Genomic DNA, 7,651 nt, shown 5'->3' with positions numbered 1-7,651 from the left:
GATACCATAGTTAATTAATTTATTATTGTGTTTCAATTTGTATGTTTTACTTGCAAAATAATTTTATTGTTCAAAGTTCCACAGTCGCTCATACTTTTGGAAGTAACTAGTCAATCAAGACTATCATGAATAGATCGTAGATTGTCCATGGAGATTGGACGTTGCATGAGATTGGTACAATATTCATTAGTACTTGGAAATAGAGATTTTTAGTATTGGATAAACACACACTTAGAGATTACTTCATCGATTTAATCACAAGTAATTCTCAGACAATAATATCTTCTATTCTTCAAAAATATATGTCTTTGACTAAGCTCTATTAAATCTGTTGTGCATTGGTTTGCACCACCGCATCTCGTAACTCGATTTTACGAAGTGTAATTCCATGCATGATTTGGTGAGTAAAATGTATGATTATATTCGCAAAGTTTATTCATTCCTTTTTGCCTTAATAGGAACCAGGCCTGGTCCGGACTTAATTGATGTGTTCAATTTTGTAATGGAAATTTGATCAACAAATCGGGAAATTGGGAAATAGAAAAAATGAACATGAGGCTGATTATCTAATCCATGACTCTATTCATACGATATCTTGTAGAAGAAAGGAATAGCTGATCACTTCTCTTTAGGCTAATGTCCGATTTTAATAAGAGTTCCACAGTTGCTTCGGAAAGCAGACTTTGTTGATTGGTTCAAAATTATACTTGTAATTGAAATTATAGACTTACCCATATGCGAGACTATTGGATTAAGGTGTCTAAGCTCATAAGTAAATTGACATATAATTTAATTAGAAGCAAAGTCCTTGGTTGCCCTCATAACTAGTAACTATGTAGAATGACATTTGGAGAAAGAGAAGAATTTGTTAGTTTATCATACGAATAATAAACTAACTGAAAACTGAAATAAATGATTTATTAATTTATTTTATAATTAATATATTTACTAGAAATAGTAATGATTAATTAATTAATTAGAATTAGTTTGGGATTAATTTTAGGTTAATTAGAATTAATCATGGAAGGACTCTTTGGTTTCCAAGGGGGTTCCTTAAGCAATTATAAATAGGACACTTTGGATACCTATTGCAACAATTGGTAATTTTACGTCAAAATATGTCGACCAAACCACCACAATAAATAGTTATATTATGAACCAAGGAATAAAATGATGGAACTATGAAATACATGTAGGACATTTTAAATTTATGACCACTTGCCAAATATCTTAACTTTTTAAAAAAGTTGTCTAATGATAAAGGAATTAGTGAATATCGTAAATTGACATAAAAAATACGAAGACTAATGGGTGCAAAATTGAATGTCACAAATGTGACTAACTCCTTAAGATCAAGGAGTATAAGAGATAAATAAAAGAAGAGAAATCATCAAACAAATTTTGGCTGCACATGAATCCCTATTTATGCACACTCAAACAATTAGTACCTGAGCACATAAATTAATTGTGCCATTTCTTTTCAATCAATCACTAAAGACACTAGATACTCTCCAAATGTGCAGCCACAATGAGAATAGTATCCATGTATTGTCTCCTCGTACTAAATATGTACTCCAAAAGACTATTACAAAACCAATAATTTGCAAAAAAAAAAAAAAAAAAAAAAAAAAAAAAAAAAAAAAAAGTAATGGAGCACACGCGTGCATTACAAATTGATAAATACCAGGTTTGTTTCCCCATTTAAGACACAAAAAAAACTCTTACAAAGTCCCTCACTCGGTGCATAATTTTTATTTCATACCCAACCAAAGAATACCTCTCTTGGAGGTGCTAAACTCACGATCTTCAGCAAAACAGTCTCGGGTCCTCTTTAGTATCGGTTTTCAAAGGTGACACAAGAAGTCTTCTTAAAAACGAACAAGTCCCGAGTTTAGATCAGGCAATAAAGATGAGTCTTTATGGCATAATTTCTTTGAGTTTTACAAATTTTTGGGGAGGGGATACATACACACTTTGCATGTTAGATAAGAAAGTATAATACCATAATATGTCATATACTCTTAACATCTTTTCTAACGTGTTACCACCGAACATCTTATCTATATCAAAACAAACATGAAATGGGTATACAAAAATATTTCATGCATGATGAACTAGCCGCCTTTGTTGTTCATGTAGCCTTAAAACATTTATATGAAGTATTAGATGCCAATATAAATTATGTGTTGGTATTATCTTTGTGACATAAGTCCATGCAAATATTTTTGGTTGATAATCAAAACTAACCATTAGTGTTAGAATGGTCATTAATAAAATAAACCAAGAAAAGTATAGACTTAGGACCTACTTTGTTAATATATTTACAAACAAGATCTAAAGTGTAAATATAATATGAGATAACTAGACTTATAGAAACATAAGTGTTCCATTATGCTTACGTAATAAAATATGATTATTTTTATATAAAATTGTTATTTTATATAAAAATAGAGTTTAAAACAAGACCTTGTAAAATTTTATAAAAATAAGTAGTTTTTATAAAACATGATTATATATACCTTAAGCTATATTCATTTTTTCTGTATATATATTAAGAACTAGTTTATAACTCATTGAAACATGGTTACAAAATTAATTGAACATTTATAATAAAAACTCAGAATTATTAATCTAACTATTTTAAATAAATTATTAATTACGAGATTTTTTTAGTTATATAAAATTATAATCATTGATTTAAATAAATATGTGAATTATATCACTTTATAATTTGTATTAATTTTATTTTAATTTTTATTCTAATGTTACTATTTTAATGTAATTAAAGTGGGAAATTTAAATTTTGAAATTTAAAATGAATAATCAATAGGTTGATAAGTGACATGCATTAATTGGAAGATATAATAGGGTGACACGTGGCAAAAAGAGAATAACATATACATTAATTATGAGGTCTAATAGAATGACGCATGTCAAAAGGAGAATAAAACTATTTTTTTATTATAATAAGGATTATTAGAATAGAGATTTGAAGATGAGACTGTGTTTACGTGGGGTCTCATCTGGCTTCCCCTGTTATTATAATCATGAATGTTGTTACCGTGAACATCTTACGGTTTTTACGTATGTTTAAAAAAAATATGACAAATGCGTGATATAATTCCTCATCTCGATGATATTTTATTATATTCCAAATATAATTGGCTTTTTGGAGCCATGACTTTACCTTTTATGGTATTTTTGCATCAATTTACCATTTATGATATTTTAGCTTATTATTTCTTTTTAAATGACAATAGACTAGGATATTGAGTTTGATGCCAAATCATGACAGTTGAAGAGCATGATGATAGATGATATTAACATTAAATCATGTTAGAAACATTTACATAATAATCTCTAAACATTTTTCATTTTAAATAAAAATAAAAAATAATAACATATTTGCCAAAAATGTGGATTTTCTTCACAGGAATATGAGACCAAGGCTTTAACAATGATAATTATTCTTCTTAATTATGACTAAATATTAGAAATAACAACATTCTTTCATTCATTTAAATATTATAACATCGTACTTTCATTTCATTCTATTACAATACTTTAGTTTTAATATTTTTCTATCAAGATTTATGCTTTAATTTTCTTTTTTCCCAATTATAGCAATCTATTTTTACTTTTTTCTTATTAAGACATCATTATTTAGAAAAATTAACCCACTTATCTCAAACCATAACATCATTTTTTTGCACCAAAAATAATATTACATTCTCTTTTTAACTTATTTAAATTTTCAAAAAAAATCCCTTTCTATATTATTTTTTTTACAAATTTTTCTGTCATTTTTTTTGTTACAATAACTTTACAAATTATATTATTAAACAAATATAACCAAACAAACAACTAAAATTAATTGGAATTAATTATATTATTAAACGAACAATTTATTAAATAAAAAATTTATATTTATAACACAATCAAACATTTTAAGAAACAATTATTACATTTAAAATATAACTTATATTAAAGCAAAATATATAAACTCAAACTTGAAGACCACAAACGACACATAAAACTTTTAACACTAAATTTGGTTTAGAAAATGGTATTGCATTGGAGTAGCTTTACACCATTTTTACACCAAAAATGGTGTTAGTGTTGGAGATTTAAAGCAGTGAAAATTTTGTATTTGTATGATATTGCTATAATTCGGTGGATTTTTCCAAATATAATGTTGTAATAAAAAAAATAGAATACTTTTTGTATTTAGCACTTTTATATATTTCAAAAAAAAAAAAGGTTAAAAAGATAAAACCATCAGGGTTAAAGATCCCAAGAAGAATATCATAGTTTTCTGAAACATGTTCATCAACTGTTTATACAAAAATGATATATGAAATGTATCATTAGTTTTTCCTTTTTTTTTTTTTTTGGGTTTTTCCAAATAGAATTACGTTTTAAACCCTAAATTAATATGAAAAAACAGAATAGTTGGTCAGGGATAATAGTTGAGGCGTTGCAACTTATTTCTGCCTTATGTGAAATAACCATGTGAAATTAGTAACCCAAGTAATACATTAATCGCTTATTATGGAAAAGTGATGGACTTTATTCAGAAATGCGCGATATATGATTCATATTTCATAGTAAGTTAGTTACAATGGTCCATTTATTATATTCCAAATAGAAGTGGCTTTTATGATATTTTAGCTTAACATTTCTTTTTAAATGACAGCAGACAAAGATATTTAGTTTGGAGCCCAAACTCAAGATATTTGAAGAGCATGACATTTGAAGATATTTAGTGGACAAAGATATTTAGTTTGGAGCCCAAACTCATGATATTTTAAGAGCCTGATAGATAATATTTTAACATTAAATCATGTCAGAAACTTTTACATAATAATCTCTAAGCCTTTGCTTCTTTAAATAAAAATAAAAAAACAATAACATGTTTGCCAAAAATGTGAATTTTCTTCACACGAATATGAAACCAAGACTTAAAGATTAGTTTCCTTTGATCTCTCCAATATGAAGATGTTGCCTTCTGTCATCCCTCCCTATTCTTAGGGTGTCATCCACGTATCCTTTAACATGAAATCAAGGCTTCAACAATGGCAACTCCTCTTTTTAAATAGGACTAAATGATAGCATTAGCAATATACATTTCATTTATTTATATATATTATAACATTGTATTTTCACATCTTTCTATTACAATATTGTACTTTCAATGTTTTTTCTATTAAGACTTTGAGCTTTAAATTACCCAATTATAGCAATGTACTTTAAGTATTTCTTATTATTGCATGTATATTCTTTTTTTTTTTTTTCTAACTTATTTAGATTTTCAAAAAAAAAAAAACAAAACCCTTCTATTTATTATGTTTAACAAATTTGTCGGCAAATTTTTTGTTACAGTAACTTTGGAAATTATATTATTAAACAAATACAAGTTGTTATATTAATAACTATGGAAATTATATTATAAATATATATAATTACTAAATTCTCAATGTGAGGGAGATGTACTCTAGCTAAAAGTACATCTCCTAAGCATAATGTACATGCGATTTTGTGATGCATAGGCTGATTTTGGACGCTTCAATTATTAATTTGTTTTGAGCTTAATTGCAGAAATAGTCTTTACATTTTTACTTTCTATTCATGTACCATCCATCCAATTTACACTTACAGCCTTTTTTCTGTCTTTTTTTTTTTTCACTCTATGCCCTTACAGTTCAATTAACTTGTCGTTTGCAACATTTTTTTTTTTTTTTCGATTTTTACCATTATAATCAATATGTTATTACGCCTTGATATTTTTTTTTAATTTTTCTTTATGTTGAATTGTTTCTTTTACCATCTAGCGCACTTTAACTTTTTTTTTTCTATCCTGGAAAATTACATTTTTATAAATACAAGTTGCGAGATCCGTTTGTACAATGGTACCAATCTCTATATTTTTTACGACCCGTCGTAACACGCGGTGGGCAAACTAAAAGTATTTATACAACATATGTCAGTTGCAGGGTTTTACTATCTTAAGCCACTAAGAAGTGTTTTTATTCCTTAAACAATTTTTTTTGAGGGTTTCACTATCGTACACTGATATACGTATGACACTGTAATAAACTGTGATATGTTATACTGATTTAATTAATTCTCATTCTTCATACGTAATAAAAACACATAAGAACCCGCAACAAAACACGGGCTCAAATACTAGTTATTAAACAAAGACTAGCTGTTATATTAATAAAATAAATATTTTATTGAATAAAAAAATCACAAGTATTACCTAATTAAACATTTTATCAAACAGTTAATATATTTAAAATGTAACTTATATTAACATGAAGTATATAAACTCAAATTTAAAAGACCACAAATGACACATAAAATTTTAACATCAAATTTGGTGTTATACTCGTATACTGTTAATAACATCAAAATTGGTGTAGAAAAGTGGTTGTATGTTGTAGACTTATAGCATTGAAAAAAATTGTATTTGTATAATGCTGTAATAATCAAATAAATAAATAAATAAAGTAGAATTTTATAACAAACAAATCAGTGAAAGCACGTTGCTACTTTTATATTTAACATTTTTATATATTTCACCCGAAAAATGAGGTTTAAAAGGATACGTTATTTCCAACCAACCATCAGGGTTAAAGATCCCAAGAAGAATGTCATAGTTTTTCTGAAACATGTTCATCAACTGTTTATACAAAAATGATATATTAAACCGAGTAAACAAATAAAATTGGGATATTCTTGTACTTATGGTGATAGAAATGCATCATTATTTTTTCTTTATTTCCAATTGGAATTATGTTTTAATCCCGAAATGAATATGAAAAACCAGAATACCTAGTCCGGGATAATAGTTGATCAGGTGTTGTTACTTATGGCTACCCTCTGTGAAATAATCATGAGAAATTAGTAACCCAAGTAATAATTTCAAAAAGACATAATTAATCTATTTTAAATATAAAAATTTGATTGAATTATTATAAAAAAAATATAACTGTGAGAGGCTTAACTGATTTGGAAGAAATCTTGAAGGTAGCCTCGATTATAAGCTTCCCACTGCAGAGATTCAGACCTCCCACAATCAACATGATCACATTGACTGCTTTCCCCTCCATTTTTACCATTAAAAAATGTTAATATCTTTGATTACATGTGATAAGAAATTATTCAATAACAAATTTAAAGCCATTGAAATGGGAATTTGTCTTTTTATATTATTCTTTTAACTAGTGATAGCTCCTTCCACCAAGCATAGGACGATCATTTTACTATAAATTGGTATTATGTATTTTTCTTTGCTTTGGATCCAAAATTGATTTTTTTTTTCACTGTAAAAAACGTTCTTATGTCAAGAGTTTAATTCACCGTGTAAAATGATTATTTTGCCTGGGTAAGGACAATGACTCAGTGAGTTTCAAAGGAGGTGAGTTTCGAAGGAGTGGATGATGTGCGGTGTATTGTGCCCTTTCTTATTTAATAATAGCCTGTAAACTAAAATAAATGATAAATTATTTTAGAAATAATATCTAAGGGGCAAAATAGTCATTACATATGACGGGACCAAAACTCTGCTACAAGAATGATTTTTTGTAAAATGAATTGTTTGTGGACCCAAGCCAAAGAAAAGTACATACTATAGACACCTTTTTTG

General features: G+C 27.1%; 1 long non-coding RNA gene across 2 annotated transcripts; it reads right to left on the bottom strand.

Annotated features, from left to right (window-relative positions):
• Nucleotides 1–4,823: 4,823 nt before the first annotated feature.
• LOC145100636 (uncharacterized) lies at nucleotides 4,824–7,141 on the bottom strand. Of its 2 annotated transcripts, XR_013705172.1 has the most exons (4): nucleotides 7,011–7,141; nucleotides 6,838–6,885; nucleotides 6,612–6,685; nucleotides 4,824–5,048 (listed from the first exon to the last, which is right to left on the bottom strand). It is a non-coding gene; the product is annotated as an uncharacterized LOC145100636 (long non-coding RNA). The 2 variants fall into 2 exon arrangements; XR_013705171.1 differs by lacking the exon at nucleotides 4,824–5,048 and having other exon boundaries at nucleotides 6,372–6,685.
• Between the last annotated feature and the right edge of the window lie 510 nt (nucleotides 7,142–7,651).

This window comes from Lactuca serriola, chromosome 4 (genome assembly GCF_051521515.1).
Source record: "Lactuca serriola cultivar US96UC23 chromosome 4, Lser_US96UC23_V15, whole genome shotgun sequence".
Classification (NCBI taxonomy): domain Eukaryota; kingdom Viridiplantae; phylum Streptophyta; class Magnoliopsida; order Asterales; family Asteraceae; genus Lactuca; species Lactuca serriola.
The sequence above is the reverse complement of the archived record's forward strand: the minus strand, read 5'-3'. Positions and strand labels throughout refer to the sequence as shown.